We start from the raw sequence: 18946 nt of genomic DNA, 5'->3' as shown, positions 1-18946 counted from the left end.
ATACAAAGGCCCGAAAGCGGTAAGAGACAACAAAACAAAGGGTAAACCTCGAAAAAACACAGTTGAGCATGCCAAAGAAAACCTTGTCAAACCAGTAAACAAACAGAATCCCAATCAAGGAAGGGGAGAGACCCCTGAATCCAGACAAGGAGGGGTTTAGGGGAGGGGAGAAGACTTCCCCTTCTGCCTGCAACAAACCATGGTCTAGGCAATACTATCATTAGGACCATCAAAGGATAGATCAAGCGGGGAGGACCCTGTTGGAACACAACGAGAGGCTCTAATAGAGAGTTGTTGCAGAACAGTAGTAGGTTGTTGCAAACAGGAGCAAGATGTTGTAGAGGAACAACATCAGGAATAAGTTTGGTAGGAGTGGAACAAAGCTGCAAAATAGGAGCAACAGGAGTTGAATTCTCAGGAACAAAAGCAACAACATCGACAACAACATCATCAATGAGCTTGAATTAAATTGTTAACTAGCTATAGAATGGACATTTAAATTGTTCACTTAATATTTATCATATTTAAGTATTATATATGTAAAATATTATTAATTTTATTATCTCAAAATTAAGTAGATTTAATTATAAAAATTTCTTTCCATTAAATTAACATACTATTTAAAGTGTGAAGCTCCCAAAAATTATTCCTATATATATATAGTTAGGAATGAACTTCCTCTTCATATATCAACTATGAAAAATAATAAATTCTAAAGCTAATATTTACAATTTTCGGTTCTTATATTAGAAAAATAGGAAAAAATGTTGATATATTTATATTAAATCTAAACATCTACTAAACAAAATTGTTCATAAGTACAAAGAAACTAGATTTTTGTTTAAAAAATAATGTTGAATATATACATTTGTGTTTTAATTATTAACAATTTAGATATATATTTTAACTCAAATATAAACACTTCTTATGTGAAAATTAAACTAAATGGAAAAATATTAAAGATTTTTATTCACATTAGATATGACATAAAGGTTCCAACATATTATACCAAACCCTTATCTGCTCATTTGTATATATAAGCAAATGAAGTTATAGATGTAGTTACGGAACAAGAATAATTTTTTTAACCTAGTTGATTAGGTGTATAGATGGCAATTGTCCTCTAGCTATTTACATATTTAAAATTCATGAAGTAATGAACCTAGGCTACCATAAAGAACTTGGATGATCAGATATCTAAATATTTAGTGAATAATTGAATATTAAATTATATACTTCGAATTAAGGCCATGACCTTGATGAAGTTCAAAGTCAAAGGGACTCAAGTATTGATAGGTGAAAATACAAGATAAGAAAATCAAAGACTATAAATACAAGTATTTTTATAAATGAGAACATAGAAGAATGAAAATATTATATTATTAAATTCAAAGGCGACAATCAATTAATAAAAACAATCAATGATATAAGTTGGGAAGAAAAATAAAGAAATAAATATGCAAAATCAACACATGAATCCAAAACTAAGTTAATGGAAAATTTTGAGGACAAAGTGAGTGAATATGGTCACAAGCTTTATCAAATTCAAAGCTTAAAAAGGAAAAGTATTGTATAATTTGTTTGCCTAGTTTCTTTAGGATGATATTTTGAAGGATAAGTCAATCATAGTGGAAACCAATTTATCAAGATATTCAAGAATAAATTCTTCAAAGAAAAATTGTTGCCCCATATCAAGGTGTTGGTATATGGAGCCTAATCAGACTCAGAGGTTAAATTTTCCCCACTTCTATCGATGTAGTTTCCCCCAAAATTATTTAACAGGGGTCAAGGGGTAGCGCCCCTTGCGCCCCTTGCGGGGCCAAACAAATTTTATTATTTTATAAAGGTGTCGAGTGTTATTTTTCTATTGGCTGACATGTTGTAACCCTAGTTATGTAACTAACATAAGTCTTGATAAAAGGCTAGGGGTTGGGATTTTTTTTTTTGTAGAGAATTTTGTAGCATTTTTGCAGCTGTATTGAGTTGTAAGGGATTGCTGGTTGTAATCGGTTTGATTTGTTGGATAATAATATTGGACTCTCTGTTTGGTGGATGTAGTCCAAGTTTGGGTGAACCCTGTTAATAATTGACTCCTCATTGTTATTATTTATGTGTTTTTCATTCCTCTATTTAATCTTTATTTGCATATAATTGATAGTTTCCATGTGTAATTCCTAACACAAGGGTGATTTATACCAAGTGTACGTGCTATCTATTCATAATGTTTCTTTTGGACCTTTGATCAACAAAGGGATTATTTAAAATATCCCTATAGGCAAGAATATGGATGCTATAGTTGGTTGGTACCTTATCACTCTTCTATGCACTCTTACGAGAAAGGCAAGGAAATTGAGCATGTTTTTGGACATTTTACTTCTTTCCCTTGACTATTTGTCTGGAATATTTTTTTTCACACATGTTTAATTGGATTATCATTTTAATGTATGATTTTGAAATAATTTTTAGTCATTTTTATTTTGATTGAGCTCTATTTATTAGGTTATCAAAAAAACACAACTTTCTTCTCAAGCTAGATGAGATACGGGCATTCTTATGATAGAAGTAGTTTCTTTTGGAGTGGATGCATGCCAAGGAAAATAAACTAATGCTGCATACAATCTTAAAAATAAAGAGAGTAATACTCAACACCATAAGAAGACTACAAGATCAACATTACAAACGAAGTTGTTGTTTTATAAATATCTTACTGAAAGAACATAGCTCAAAGTAGCATTAATTATCCAGTTCTTAATAAATTTAAGGAAGAAACATATAATAAGAAGCAAACTCTTAAGAAACTATTTAAATGTTCCCACCTCGATGAGCTTTCTCTTTCACCTTCACTACTTGGTACGAATAACACAAACATGTACAACTTGTTGACTCCTCAAAACCCAAGAACAAATCCTAAGAAATTATTGGTTTAACAAACACAAAAACAAAGCTTGAAGACATTGTTGAATATAGATTAATTGTGAGCCTCGTGCAATTGAATTAATTAAATAAATTAATATTTTTTTATATATTCTTATAAGTAAACTGTTAAGAATTGGATTGTCATGGTTCTTAATATTGCAATGGTGTATGTCAAAGTGGTTCAATAGGTCTTGGGTTAGTAAGGGCACCAAAATAATTGAATCAAACCTTAAATCATACATGCAAAATATCAACCCAAAATAACTTCAAAACTAAAATAATAAATATTTGGATATACACTTTCACTCTCTATAACCACAATAGAAATTAAATATTTCAAAATCACAACTTAATAATGTCTTTAGACCTTTTCTTTAAAAATGGTACTTTTATTGATTCACTACGAATGATTTCAAAACCATCTTTTTGAATAAGAACAAATTAACATAAATCATATTTTTGATCAAAGGTGAAGCGGGTTTTGAAGGGACCCCAAATCCCTTTACAAAAATGAATAGCTGATGTACAAGATGAGCTATATCGAACAACAACCATCAACTACACATCAAAAAACTGGAAATTCTACAAACCAACAACCAACCAACCACAAGTAGGTTTTGAAGGGCCCCTAAAACCCTTTACAAAAAGATGAAGGGCCAAAAATATGGAAACTAAACCACCTTTGGAACCTTATGACTGCCATGAGTACCCTTAACTAGGGATAGAGAAGGATGGTTATGCTTTTGAAGACCTCTCCTTGTACGCTACACAACCACCCATGAAATATCATCCTCTGAATGCATAGAGAAAGGAGAAGTAGAGGACAAGCTACCAAAGGATTTGAACGCAGAGATACAAGAGAAGAAACTATAGCTAGATCATCATGTGGGTAAGCCACAATAGGATCAAGAGGCAAACTTGAATTCACACATTGTTCAATAGGACCATCGGGAAGCATAGATGCAATTTTCAAAGCCACTTTCTCATCAAAAAAATAATTCTCAAGATTAAAAAACTATCCCATAGCAAGATGTGTATGCACATTGAAAATCGAATTCCATTTAAATAGACTAAAGAGCAACCACAAACTCTAATCTATTACAAATCTTCAATCGCAAATAATAGAGGAAGTAACTGAATTCAATCAAAAAACATAAATGAATAAATCTAACAATCAAATGCAAACCAAATTATGAATCCATGCAAGTGACTCCATTGTTCTTCTCCTTCTCATGTAGTGTATGATGACTCATATTCATAGATCTCAATTATCACAGCATGATCACATGAGAATTTTAAGATTGTGGTTATTCATATTGAGAACTGTTGTTGAATTTATAGATTTTTTGAATTTGAGTCTACAATCAAGATTGATTTGACAAGGTAGTTGGGAGTTGATTAGTCATGTAACTGGATTTAATTGAGAAATTCACTCATTTGACTGACTTGATGAGTGGATAGATGAGTTGATCAAAGAAAAAAGTGATTTCGAAAAAGGTGGTCTGATTGAATAGTTAGAAAAAGGTGATTGTTGACACACTAGTGGGAATTGAGAGTTAGTGGTGTTAGGATTAACCGGTGACTGAGGGGGGGGGTGGTGAATCAGTACAAATAGTTTTTACACAATTCAAACATTCAAGCTGACCGGTCTGCAACTATCCTTCAAAATTAACTTAAGCATTGCATAAAACATGAAAGCAAAGAACATCAAAGAAAAAGAGATTTGCATGCACAAATAAGCATCACACAACACTAGCAATTTATACATGGAAACTCTCAGTTAGAGGGAGAAAACCACGGTGGGGATAACCCACAATCTCTTTTACTACTGTGAAAAGAGGTGCCTTGTTAAGAGCTTACAACCAGTTCTTTCTAAGAACGTCACCCTGTTAGAAGTGATTGGTATCCGGTCAAGAATACCTTAGAACCTATTAAAGTTCACTTTGCTAGAGGATTTTACAACTTCATATCTGAAGTGACTCAGTTAAAATATTTAACATAAAGAATCGGTTAAGGTCCACCTTGTTAAGGGATTTACAATGTTGCAATTGTTAGAAGGCAACAAAGATGAATGATCTGTCTGATGACACTACCTCTCTCTCATAGATCTGCTTTGCATGCTTTATTCAACTGATCGGTGTCGGATTCACCGATTCATACCTGTATCTTCTATTCTCTATTCTGCTCCCTCTGTTTACATTCACACAAATATTTTTCACTTTGACAACAACATAATCAGAATGAATTATGTGAATATATTAGCCTTGAGTTATGGCGCCAATTTTCCCTCCAAAATTCTTATTCAAAATTTTGTTACCGTGCCTTAAATTACTCTCCAAAAATAATTCCCGGAATATCGGTCAAGACAATCATTCATGCCGATAAGTCCGTCGGTTGAAAAGGGAAGATTGTCGGTTCAACTGGATGCTAACTAGATGTTTCCAAGTCTATCGGTTGAGACTCCTATTATTTCGATGTATTGATCAAATTCTGCCTAATCGGTTACCTCCTATATACCGGTCTATTATCTACTTAGCCGATTATCCTCCTGTGTACCAATTTGTTCACTACTTATCCGGTTGACCTCCTGTGTGTCAGTATACTCACTACTTAGTCGGTCTACACTATGCTTACCCTATCTACACACTGCTTAGTCGGTCTATACTCTGCTTAGCCGGTCTACACTCACTGCCGATATGAATAAGAACTCTTGTTCTTTACCGATGGACTATGAAGACTTAGAAGATGATGTTGCCAACAATGACAACCATTTCATTCACTGGTCATACAAAATGCACCAAAAATGCCAACAAACTCCCCCTTTGACATTGGTGGAAAACACTAAAAAAATGTGTTGGTTCTAACCCCTATTTCATCTACCCCATGTACACATACAAACTCTCCCTTTTGACATCAATGGAAAAGAATATACAAAAGGATTTATGAAAGTAAAGCAAAAATATCTTTGAAATTTTCTTTTGCAGCTTGCAAAGAGGATTGCCATGAAGACTTCACCCGTTTCATGGTGTTGCAGTGTCCATGCAAGAATTTAACAAAATCCTTCATTTCATCTATAGACTTACAATCAGGTGCACTTATCATGCCTTCTTCTTCTTTGGCATTTCTTTGCATGAAATTAATGATCGGTGCAAGCTAGCACTGTAGCTCTAGCAAACTAAGAGCTTGTTTATCCTCTTCCTCTTTAACTCTTTGATTTCATGAGTTAACTGTTTGACCTTTCCACTAAAGGTCGTTGCACAACTAGTTAGAGGATCAAAAGAACCTATTAGATCTTGGATTTCCCTTTGAGTTTGAGCTCTTTATCTTCAAGATCTTGGATTAAATTGGTGAAGTTTGATGACTTGACCAATAATTGGCCAACTTCCAATAGAATGGATTTGGCCTCTTCAGTGTTGGTGGAGAGAGCAACTTTGCCAATTGATATGTGTTCCATTAAATTTTCACCTTTCTTTGTTTCATACTGTCTAACTGCAACCTTCTCTAGACCGATTGCTTTGACAAGAGTTCCCAACTGATCAATGATGGGTTCATTGTCATCAACATAAATGTCAGGAATGAGATCAAACAAAATGGTTTTTGCAGTATTAAGAATTTTGGTCTTCTTTCTCTTTGCTCTAAGTTTTGCCTTTTCAGCTTGAAGTTTCAATTTTTTTGAAACTTTCATAAATTGTTTAGGGGTCATCTTCTTTATTTCGATTACAAAGTCCTCCTCTTCTTCCTCCTTCGTTTCTTCATACATTTCTTCATCCTTAACCTCAGAGCTAGCTGCGGTGGTGAATTTAACTTTCATCTTTTCACTCTCCTTTTCTAAATCTAACTTCCTCTTTACCAGAGGAGTGTCCACCACTGTTTTCTTGATCTTCTCTATTTCTGCAATCTCTTCTTGATTCTTTTCTACTTCCTTTTGTTTTTCTTACTTCTCCTCTATTTTTGTCATCTCTTCTTGCTTGTTTTCTACTTCCTTCTGTTGTTCTTCCTTCTCCTCATTTTATGTCATCTCTTCTTGCTTCTTTTCTACTTCCTTTTGTTGTTCTCCCTTCTCCACTGTTTCCTTTTTTCTCTGATAAAAGGGGTTCATTTTCAATAGGATTTGTTGTTACTAAAGTTTTGTGAGGCGTGTCTTCATAAGGTATATCTTCAACTATAACTTCATCTACACCAGGATGCTTGGTTTGAGTGGTTTCCTTTACCGGTGAAACACCAATATCAATAGTTTCAACCGGTTGCTCTACATCCTTAGTCAGATTAGGAATATATGACACAACATTACCGATGATATCATCAACTGAAAAAACATCAAAACCTTCAGTAGAGTCTTTGTCTTTACCTTTCCCTTTGTCAAGGGCAGCTGCACCTTGGTCCTGTTTTGTTCCCTTTGCTATTTCTTCTTCAGCTTCCTTTTGTTGACTCAAGATTTTCTTCCACAAGGCAACACCCTTATCATGCACACCTTGGACATCTCCTATGCCTACTCTCTTTGTCTTCTTCCTTATTGTAAAGCATTGAATACATGCTTCTGCTAGTATAGATGCTTGATTATAATCAAGCTCATGTTGCACTTCCATGAGTGCTTTTATCCTGTCCTCTTTCTCAATAGATAAAGTTGTTTTCCATCTCCCTTCAATTTGATCTTGCAAGTTTGATGGAACTATTCCATATAGTTCACTAGGAGTTCTACAAAACTTATGCATGTTCCACATAAGTGCGTCTTCAATTTTTCTTTTGTCCTCCTCGTTGCAGAGGGGATATTTTCTCCTAACCCAAGATAGACCTCCAAAATCTCTGATCTCGTGGACCAATTCATCAATAGTTGGAAGTGCATTTCTACCACTTCTTCTGACTTCTTTTATCTCCACATCAGATTGGGTGTCAGTTTTATCACTCTCCTTTTCATCTTTCTTTGGCTTCTTGTTAGCCTTTGTGTCAACTGTCCCTTCATGCTTTTTCTTCCTAGCATAAGTTACTCCTATCGGTCTATCTTTACCTAGTAAAGATGCAAGAGTATCCATTTCCCGTTCTTTTGTGTATGATGTTAGCTTGAAAGTTGTAGTACCCTTGGGTTTTGCCTTTGACATTTTCTTCTTTTCTCCTGCTTGTTCTTTAACTTTGGTTGATTTGGCTCCTGTTTGTTCACTAGTACCGGTGGAAGTAGTGGCACCGAATTCTTCGCCTCCATATTTTTTGTCTAGAGTATCAATCACTTTTCTTACTTTCCTTTGTATGATTGGCTCCTTAAGTTATTGTTTTATTTTGGAGCTTTCCTCCTCACAAGTTCCAAATCTCTTTGCCTTCTTGTCTATTGGTTTAGATAGCAGCATGTTTGTATGAACTTTAACAATGTCTCCTGCAACCTCATAACCCATAGGTGGAACCCAAAAGGTTCTGGGTTGAACCGCTTGAATGATGCAACAATCCGTGTCTACAAGAAAGCAAATGTTGTCTTTGTACTTCTGCACTATACTGATTGGTATTCTTTCCCTTTTGTGCATCCTGATTTGAAATTTCTTAAAATATCCACACATTGTATGTTGCATCCTCCTTGATGATTCGATAGGCAACATGTATAGCACCGCTCGACACACTATTCATTTAACTTGATTGATAGACCCTATAACCCAACACTTTAGAAGAAAATCTTACTTCAGCATCCTCAATATGAGCGATTGTCATTGCTCTACTGTCACATCAGGATTTGGTCAATCGGGTGACTTCAGTGGATGAAATTGTTCTTAGGGTTAGTGCTTCACCGGTTGTGCTAAACCCTGTTATTCTCTGAATTACATCCTTTGTAATCTTAATCAGTGCTCCAGCTTCCAGCCATAGAAATTGATCATGCACTCTGCTTAATACATACCTAACCCAGTCGACATGAAATTAATTGGGAAATTCAATAGCATTCGACAAACCCTTGATCTTTAGATGTGAATATTTTGCCTTCAACAAATCATGATTATAGAACCCTTTGAATTCACTTCAAATAAATTTGTCTCCAATTTCTTCAAGCTTGCAATGGATGAAGGAGTGAATATCTTCAACTAGTAACACACCGAAGGGCACAGATGATAGGGCACCGTTCATGTTGATCTCTCCAGCCTTCATAGGATGAATTTTGAACTCAGGTTGTTGTTCCTTGAGTGCTTCAACCAATACAAGAGTTTATACAGGAGCTTCCATGATGACTTCAAACAAATTATACAAAACAAAGTTTGAATACCTATAATACCTTCTCCTCTAGGGTTGTCGATTACCACTATAACGTTGCTTGATCACTTCGCACAAATAGCACTCAGCAAGTTTTTGATCGCCTTAGGTCGCACGAGAGCTCACGAATGTTCACAAGAGAGCAAGGTAAATGAAATGTATTGACATTTCTTTATTTATCGATTAAGATTTATCGGTGCTTTAATGCAACGGCTAGTTTGTGTACTTTTGACCATTACAACTTAAGGTACACTAATTTACTTTTTACTAGTTGCTTGTTACCAATACCGGTACACAAACAATATTTCTACAAACCCTCAAAACAATTACCCAAAAAAATAAAAATTGTAAACAAACTTTTATGCATCTAAACTATGCAAATAGACATAACCTCATATCGTTCGAGGGGATTCAATAATGATCTTACCACATGTGCTCCCCCTCAGCATCGGTATGCTTAGTTTGAAGAGGAACTGTCATCACCGATGGATGATGACTTAGTTTCAAAATGACTTTCTCCTTCTTTTTTTTCTTCCTTCTTAATCCATGTCTTTTTCATTTCATTCCTCACTTCTTCAATTGTCTTCTTTCCTTTCATGCCATTTTTCCCTTTCTTCTTGCCAAACTGGTTCTTGTCTTCAGATCGGTTATAGGATCGATTCCTACATTCTATGGATAAGTGGACGATCTTATGGAAATTGAAACATGCCACACCAGTTGTCCTCCATGGTCCTGCATTTTTTCTCTCACCCATTCTTATTCTGCAATTTGCTGCAACATGACCAAAATTGCCACAAGTGGAACATGTGGCATTGGACTGATTACTCCTTTTATTAGGGCTAACCAGTTTGAATGATGATCTTAATACATTTGACTTGAACATGGATTCTTAAGATTTGTGTCCATATTTATTGCATGTAAAGCAGTATCCATTAAATCTTCTTCTATTTGATATGCTGCTAGATCGAGATCTACACTCATAAGCAGTCTCTCCATACTTGTGACAATTATGGCAGTAACCATCAAAGGTGAAAGACTTCTTTTGACTCACCAGTTGATTTCTACAAACATCAGACTTATGACCCAATTTACCACAATGATTGCAAGAATATTTAGAAGACTTCATACCTTTCATTCCTGAATTGTTCCTTTTATCATCCTTCATCCTTTTGGAATTATATGATTCTCCAGTTTCCATAGGACCTGTCCTGGAGTAACCAAGACCGGTTGTCTCCTTTGTTCTCCTTTGAGCTTTTAGTTGTTCATCTGTCTTCTCGGAGCTTTCATTAAATTTCCTCAACTTTTCATTTCTCTCATTTGCAGCTTTCAACTCATTTTTGAGTTGTTCAATCTCTTTCATTATCTTCTCCTTTTCCTTTGTGTTGTCATGAAAATGCTAATGTATGTATTCATTCTCCTTAGTGAGAATTCGTATTTCTTCATCTTTTTAAATGATGATTGCATCAATTTTCTCTTAGGGATTCTTCAACAAGCCTTTTGTCTTTTTTAGCTTTTAACAAAGCTTCTTCTGCATCTCTTTTTCTTTCATCTGCATTTCTGCTAGCTTCCAGTATTTCAGTCATTCTCAGGGCCTGACTTTCATGTTCTCTCTTTAGACATGTGATTTATTCAGTCAACTTCTTATTCTTTTCCATCAGTTTTGAGTTTGCTTCTTCTGCTTCTTCAGATCCACTCTATTCTGAGAGTTGATATATTGTATCTTGACTCTCATTTAGTTGTAGAGCTAGTTCCTTTCTTTTAGCAAGATATTTTCTTAATCTCTCTTTCAGCTGAGCAATGATCTCATTGGCTTCATCAATATATTTTTGATACTGATATTTCTCCATGATATTTTCCTCAAGTTGTCAAGCTTTCCTTCAGAGGATGAGGGTGCCAATACCAATTGTTAGGATTAACTGATGATTGAGAGGGGGGGTGAATCAATACAAACAATTTTTACATAATTCAAACATTAAAGTTGACCAGTCTGTAGCTATCCTTCAAAATTAACTTAAGCATTGCATAAAACATGAAAGCAGAGAACATCAAAGAAAAAGAGATTTGCATGCACAAATAAGCATCACATAACACTAGAAATTTATACGTGGAAACCCTCGGTTAGAGGGAGGAAACCATGGTGGGGATAACCCACAATGTCTTTTACTGCTGTGAAAAGAGGTACCATGTTAAGAGCTTACAACCAGTTCTTTCTGAGAACATCACCCTGTTAGAAGTGATTGGTATCCAGTTAAGAATACCTTAGAACCTGTTAAAGTTCACCTTGCTAGCGGATTTTATAACTTCATATCTGAAGTGACTCGGTTAAGAGATTTTGCATAAAGAACCAGTTAACGTCCACCCTGATAAGGGATTTACAATGTTGCAATTGTTAGAAGGCAACAAAGATGAATGATTTGTCGGATCACACTACCTCTATCTCATAGATCCGCTTTGCATTCTCTGTTCAACTGATCGGTCTCAACTTCACCGTTTCATACCTGTATTTGCTATTCTCTATTCTCCTCCCCCTGTTTACATACACACAAATATTTTTCACTTTGACGACAACATAATCAAGATGAATTATGTGAATATATTAGCCTTGAGTTTTGGCGCCAATTTTCCCTGCAAAGATCTTATTCAAAATTTTGTTACCACACCTTAAATTACTCTCCAAAAATAATTCCACGGTTATTAGTCAAGACATTCGTTCATGCCGATAAGTCTGTCGGTTGAAAAGGGAAGACTGTCGGTTCAACTGAATGTTAATTGGATGTTTCCAAGTCTGTCGGTTGAGACTCCTATTATGCATGTGTACTAATCAAATTCTTCCTAACCGGTTACCTCTTGTATACCGATCTATTATCTACTTAGCCAATTATCCTCTTGTGTACCGATCTATTCACTGCTTAGTCGGTTGACCTCCTGTGTGTCGGTCTACTTACTTCTTAGTCGGTCTACACTCTGCTTACCCTATCTACACACTGCTTAGCCGGTCTATACTCTGCTTAGCCAGTCTACACTCACTGCCGATAGGAATAAGAACTCTTGTTCTTTACCGATGGACTATGAAGACTTAGAAGATAATGTTGCCAACAATGACAACCATTTCATTCACCGGTCATACAAAATGCAGCAAAAATGCCAACAAGTGGCAGTTAAGAATTTTTGACATGTGATGTAGGAAATTTAATGAAATTAGCATTTTGGTTAATTTGGATGAAATTTAATTTTTTTAAATGTGAAATTAAATTGAAATGCAAGATAAATGAAATTAATTTGAATTAGGAGAGAAATGACATTAATTTGAAATGTGAGGGAAATGAAATTAAATAAATTGGGAAAGTTATTTAATTGAGAGGACATTATTAGCTAATTAGGTAATTTGGAATAAATATTTAATTATGGGAAAATAGAAGAAATGTATTTAATTAAAGTGAATAATCAAGATTAATTAAATAATAAAGTTATTTAATTAATATTAGAAGGAAAGTGACTAAAGATTAATTGATTATGGAATTAGAGGGGAATTCTAAATTTGAATTTGGAAGAGAAGAATAAAGTTAATTTAGACGAATGAGGTTAGGTTAATTAAATACTTTAAATTAGTTAATTAATGAAGAGGAATAATGAGTAAAATTAGCATTTGTAGGCGCGGGACAATTTTAGGTGTCTACATTTTGCCCCTCTTTGAGATGATGCAATTTTGAGCATTGTTTGAAAGAAAAATCAGTAAAATTTTGCCCCAGTATACCCTGAGATGGAGGTATGATGCCCCCTCGAGAGATTGTTTGTGTATGAAAGGTATGAATGATCTCTTGAAAGAAGAAGAAGAATGCTATATGAAAAATAAAATATGAAGAAAGAGGTGAATGATTAGTAAGAAGTGAAGAGTGTTAGTTGATGATTGAGAAAAGTTGATCGATATCAAATGCAGATAAGCTCGGTTGATTACATAGAATATATAGTATGAGATTGAGATTAATCGATTGGTTGATTGAATTGAATGATTGATTGAATTTATTTGATTGATTGATAGGAAACAATATTTTAAGATTGTATTGTGCTTTCACTAGTGTATGATAATATCATCATAGAGCCTCATTATGTGGCAAATGGATATATTGTACCAAGGTGAGGACTATCCCTTTGTGTAGGCAAATTACACAGTGCAGACAAGGAATGCCTTGATTCATTGGTGCAGGAGCACCTGGCTTCATTCTCAGCTTCATTAGTTTGATTTTTGTTTTTTTAAGTTGGAAAGTTGTTTAGGATGTTTTTGAATTTTTTCTAGGTTGTTTTGATGAGTTTTGAACTCATTATGGGGTTTTGGTTTCTTGTTTTCATCTTTTTGCTCAAAGTTGCCAGTTTGGTGTTGCCTGGCAAAATGATGGAAAAATGAGTTTTTTTTGTGGTTTTTGTTTTGAAAAGGTTTTAGACATGTTTTATGCTTGGGTTTAAGGAATGAGAAGTATTTTTAGGTAATGGTTAGTTTTGGAGGTCAATCTTGCATTTTCTAGGCACCAAAAGTTGTCATTTAGGCATCAAAATGTCAAAATTAAGTGCCCTTGGGCATGTACCTATCCATATAGGAGGTTAAACAACTTGGAGAGGTATTTAATCTCTTTTTTTAACTATTGCAATGGTTGATCATTCGAAGTGAAGAAGCATTTTGCAAATTTACACTAGTTTTGTTTGGTTTTCTCTAGTTTTTGGCTCCATGTGAACAACAATCCGTACACCAGCTGTACTTGGCCATACTATTCTTGCATTTTCTGATTCTAATATGTTTTCTTAAACTTTTCCCTTTGGTGGCATTTGATTTTATCAAGTTTTGAGTTTGTGGCAAAATTAGTTTGATTTGACAGTTTCACTGCCTTGTCTAGGAATTGGCAAGGATGCTTGACCAACTTGGCTTCTTGGAGTCCTAAAATGCTCATGGCTTCCCAAGAACCAATTGGTCAACTTGTAGACTATGTAAATACACATTTTTTTTTCAATAATGCAGGTGTAAGGAGTTTTTGTGGCCATTAAGCCCTAGGCAAGTGTGCCATTTGGCTAGGGTCTTGAAGGAATTTAATGCTTTGCTCTACTATAGCAAGTGCATTTAAAAGTTGAACAGACTTGCCTTGATGAAGAAGTTTTTATGCCAAGTCAAAGAGGCTTTCTAATCCATGAGGAGAATGTTTTCATGTTTAGTTTAGGAAAATATTGTAAAAAAAATAGTGAGTCACTGTTTTAGAGTCTATTTTCTTTCATTAGCCTAATCTCCATCATGTATTGGAGCTTGTAAGGTTGTATACCTCCTTCTAATTGCTTGCAAACAAGCACAAGGATTTTTCTCTATGTCATCTATGATCTTGGAGTTGCCAAGATCAGTCAATGATCTTTGAGGCAAGATTGGGAATGCAAATTTGCTGTCACGGTCAACTAGGACTGAGTTTTACATTTTCTTTGAAGTTATATTTGTAATCTCCTCCTTCAAACTGACAGGTATGAAGGTCAATAAGCCATGGAAGACTGAGCCTTGTTAAGGAGCACCCAAACAGACTTTTTGTGAAGAGTTCTAACAGTGAAAGTGCGGGTCACAGTGAACTACAAAAAAACAGTGAAAGACAAAAGGGCAGCAACAGTCAGCTTGATAGTGAATTAATCCATTTTGTAATTGCCTAATGCTTGTATGCAGGGCTAACATGACTCTTCTTTGCTTCTATATGGTATACATGTTCACGTGTTGAATGTAATTGGTTTTGTTTGCAAATGATGTGTTTGAAAGAGGCAATATTGGAAAAGTTGTAAAATGTTGCATTTTCCTTATAAGCAACTTTTTGTAAAAACTTGTTCTTCAAAATTTGAAGTATAAATATTCTTAGTTGTGGCCTAAATATTTAGTAGTAGGATGGCACTAAGGTCTCTTGTCAATATTGGAGGTTTATAGTTTGGATCTTGGTTTTTCACCATCAAAACCCTTCAAAACCCTCCTTTTTCACCCATTTTTGGGACAGTCATGGAGAAGGCCTGAGAGACCCTGAAACTTTATGAATCTTCAAATTTTCCCAAAAGGGTATCCATAAATGTGAATCTTTTATTCTGGAAGTCCATCGTTTGAACAGGGTGAGCACAAAACCCCTAATGGAGGGCTAATTCCTTGTAGCCTTTTTAGGCCTCAAAATTAAGTTTTTGTCAAATTGGGTACAAACATGAAGGATGTAAGGCATAAATCTCAACAAAAATAGTTGAAACAAGCTGTCCATTTGTTAATTTAACCCTTTTGGTGGGGAAGACTCTAAAATTTAGGTTGCAACACTTTTGAAGGCTTCTACACTCCAAAACGTAGAAGTCCTACAAACATCCAAGGAAACAAAACTTGTCTCAAACTCATAATCCACTAAGAGGAGTCTTTGTGTAGTTGGAGAGCAGATCAGGAACAGAGGATTGAATTCCATTTGGGTGAGTAGGGAGTTGGATTACCAAACCAGAGAGATTATGGAGTTGGAGCATTTTGAGTAGCCAAGGAGAGCTTGACATAGCGAGGTGGAACAAGGTGAGTTGTTAGACTGCTGTTGAGCTAATTGCACTCTGACCTTGGTGTTTACACCTTGAAAATAGTAAGGAACTATTATCTAGCAAACATACTAGTCACCTAGCAACCACCTAGCACTATCCTCCCTATCACTCATACTAGTGACAATAGCTCCCTATCAGAATATGTGAGGAAGTAGCCACAAAGCATGTTAATACTTATGCAAGAAAACATTAAATGACCTTTGACTTGCATGGGTTGTTCTGATTATGCCAAATAGAACCCCAATCACACACAAGGAACGTAGTTGCCCCAATATTGTTGCTAAAACAAATCACAAACAAAAATCAAAGGTAAAGTTCATGATCAATCCTTGTTCCTCTAATCACTTGTGGATATCCTTGAGTAGCATAGGAACATAATGTAAAGATAAATCAAACAAAAGATAAGACTTACTAGACCAATCATTTCAACAACTATTTAGATCTTCTTGCCAAAGATAAGTGTTTCTTGATTTGATGATTGTTTGATAGATGCACATGATAGGAAAGATGTATCCATTAGGGTATGATATTTGATAGGGTGCCTGTTTTAGGAATGATGTATTCATAAAGGCATGTTGTTTGATAAGGGTGCTGAAAATTGATAGGCAGTTGATCAATTAGGTTGTAGGCTAGCTTGGTAGTTTGTCTATTGATGCATGATTTGTAAACCTCAATGTTTTGTTTGAGCATTTTTGGTTGTGTTCTCTCAAATGTATGCCGTTGCAAGGGGATAATTTTTTTATGGATATTAAATTGTAGATTGTATTTGGGTTTTTTATTGTTTATTTATTTTTAGGATTTTCTAGGGTTATTTGATGTTTTCGGATTTTTGAGATTTTTCTAATATTTTTGGAGCTTTCTTTATGATGTTCTATAAATTTTAGGGATTTTTTTAGGACATTATAATATATTTTTAAGACTTTTTATTATTTTTAAATTTTTTTTATTTTTATATTTTTAATTTTTTTGGATCATTGATTGAGGTAAGAGACATATGTTAGGACTTAGTCTTAAGCAAGATCTTCCCCAATGTCTAGCAAGGTATAGAGCATTATGAATGGATGAATGAACTGGTGGGATGGAACTGGATAGATGAAATATGGAAGTAGCTTATTATGGAATCAAAGTAGATTTGGTTTCCAAGGATTATCTCATGATGGGATAACATGTTTATCCAAGCTAAGGGACTAGATATGCCAATGTAAGGTGATGGCATGGTGCATTGAAGGACATGCAGTCCAAAGGAATGGACATGTCAAGAGGTTTCTGAAAACATGTTTTACATTTTATGTCCTTAGTTTTGATCAAGATCAACAAATGAACTTGAGTAGAATGGATATAGGATATAGATAGGATAATTAAGATCAAAGGTGATAATGGAAGATGGAAGTAGGAAATAGACAGGATAACAAATATGGACTGAAGGTGTGGATAAGGTGAAGCATATAGGATGCATGATGCTTATGGAGATCCCTAACCTTGTCAAGATCAAAGATGGAAGAGGGAATATGGATGTAGATTGGGTGAATGAGGGATAATAGAGGATGTGGTAGGTAGGATAATATAGATGAGACTTGCCCCCAAGTGTAGAGTGCAAGAGGATGATGGATTACACATGATGCCTATTTGCTAGATTTTCATCAGGGTACTTGCCCAAGGCACCATAAGAAGTGGTTTTCACCAACAGATGAATTATTTCTCTTTACTCTTTTTGGAAGATAATGGATTCCTAATAGGAGATGGAGGAAAGGCCAAAGCATCTCATACTTTGGATGGCACCCTTTAAATATGCGTTATAATAGACCATGGATATTAAAGGTATGCTCAAGGTGTTGGTAGGGTGATGGTAAAGGGAGATGAAATGGATGATAAGGAATGTGATAAGGATTTATGCAAAAGATTGGATTGGAGGGATGGAAGGATGGAAAATAAGTGTTGGATAATGGATGGGGTATTGGAAGATTTGTGTATGGGTAGATGAAAATTTTGTCAAGATCAATGTTGGTACACACCTTGGGAGGTGGTGGAGTGATGGAAGAAAAGTGGATTTTGTGTTTTGAGATTTTGATAAAGAAGTGGATGTGGATTTTGGAACATAAGGACCAAAAATGGATGAACTAGGTGATGGAGGATTTAAGATAGTGGATTTCGGGACATAGGGACCCAAAATAAGCTTGGAAGGTGTGAGATGTTTAGATAGAGGAATGATTGAAACCTTTGGAATAACAAGTTGGGATGCCAATTTTGATTTTTGTATATTTGCAATGCTTCTATGAGTGACTTGAGAATCCACATGGTTTTTTATTTTTCTTTCCTTTGTGGTTTTTTGGAATGTATTGATTCCATAAGTTACTTAGGAATCCACGTGGTTTTTGATGTTTCTTATTTCTTGATGGGCCTTTGTGGCCTTTTGGATCCAATTTTTTTTTTTTTTTACATGTCTTTTAGATGTGACATGTTGATATTTGGATGTATGTAAAATTTTGAGTTGTGGATTTTATGCTTGGCAGCCAAATTGCTTCTAAGAGGAATAGGATTCATGGTTGGATAGGAACAATATGGAGGTATTTTGGATGGGTTCATATAGATGGATGGTTGAAAAGTATTCAAAGATACACCTTTGTTGATCTTTATTTATGATGGGGTAACTAGATTGTGATCTATGAGTAATATGGATAGTGGATATAGGGATATAAGGACCTAAGATGGATGGAAGAGGTGAAGGCTTTGGATTTGGGATACAAGGACCCAAAATGGATTTGGAGGATGAACGGATATGTACATGTTCAAGTTTAGGAGAAGGGGTGTGGGATTTAGCAAGGATACCAATATTTTGAAAAAGAGCTATGTAGCTAAGGCCATGATAATTAGGATTTCCTTTGATAGGAAGGGGCTCTAATATACCTTGTTCATGGATTCCTAACCCTTTTCTTTGATAATGATATTTTTAATAAATCCTTTTACTAATTTGATACTTGTTGCTTTTAAAATAAGATGTGAGTTCATTTTGAGGAGGATGTGGTATGTAAGGGATGATAAGCTCATTAACTAGATCAGATTGGATGAAAGTGGATAAACCAATGTGATATGTAAAGTGTTCATGAATATCCTGGATAAGAGTGATGGGATCTTGAAGTGGATATGAAGAATTATGACATGGGGATGAAGGGATACTTTGATCTTGACTTGGAAGAGGATCATCGGAATTTATGCTTTTCTCTTGATTTTGAATGGATGTTTA

This window comes from Cryptomeria japonica, chromosome 11 (assembly GCF_030272615.1).
Source record: "Cryptomeria japonica chromosome 11, Sugi_1.0, whole genome shotgun sequence".
Taxonomy (NCBI): Eukaryota; Viridiplantae; Streptophyta; class Pinopsida; order Cupressales; family Cupressaceae; genus Cryptomeria; species Cryptomeria japonica.
This window is presented reverse-complemented; position numbering follows the sequence as displayed.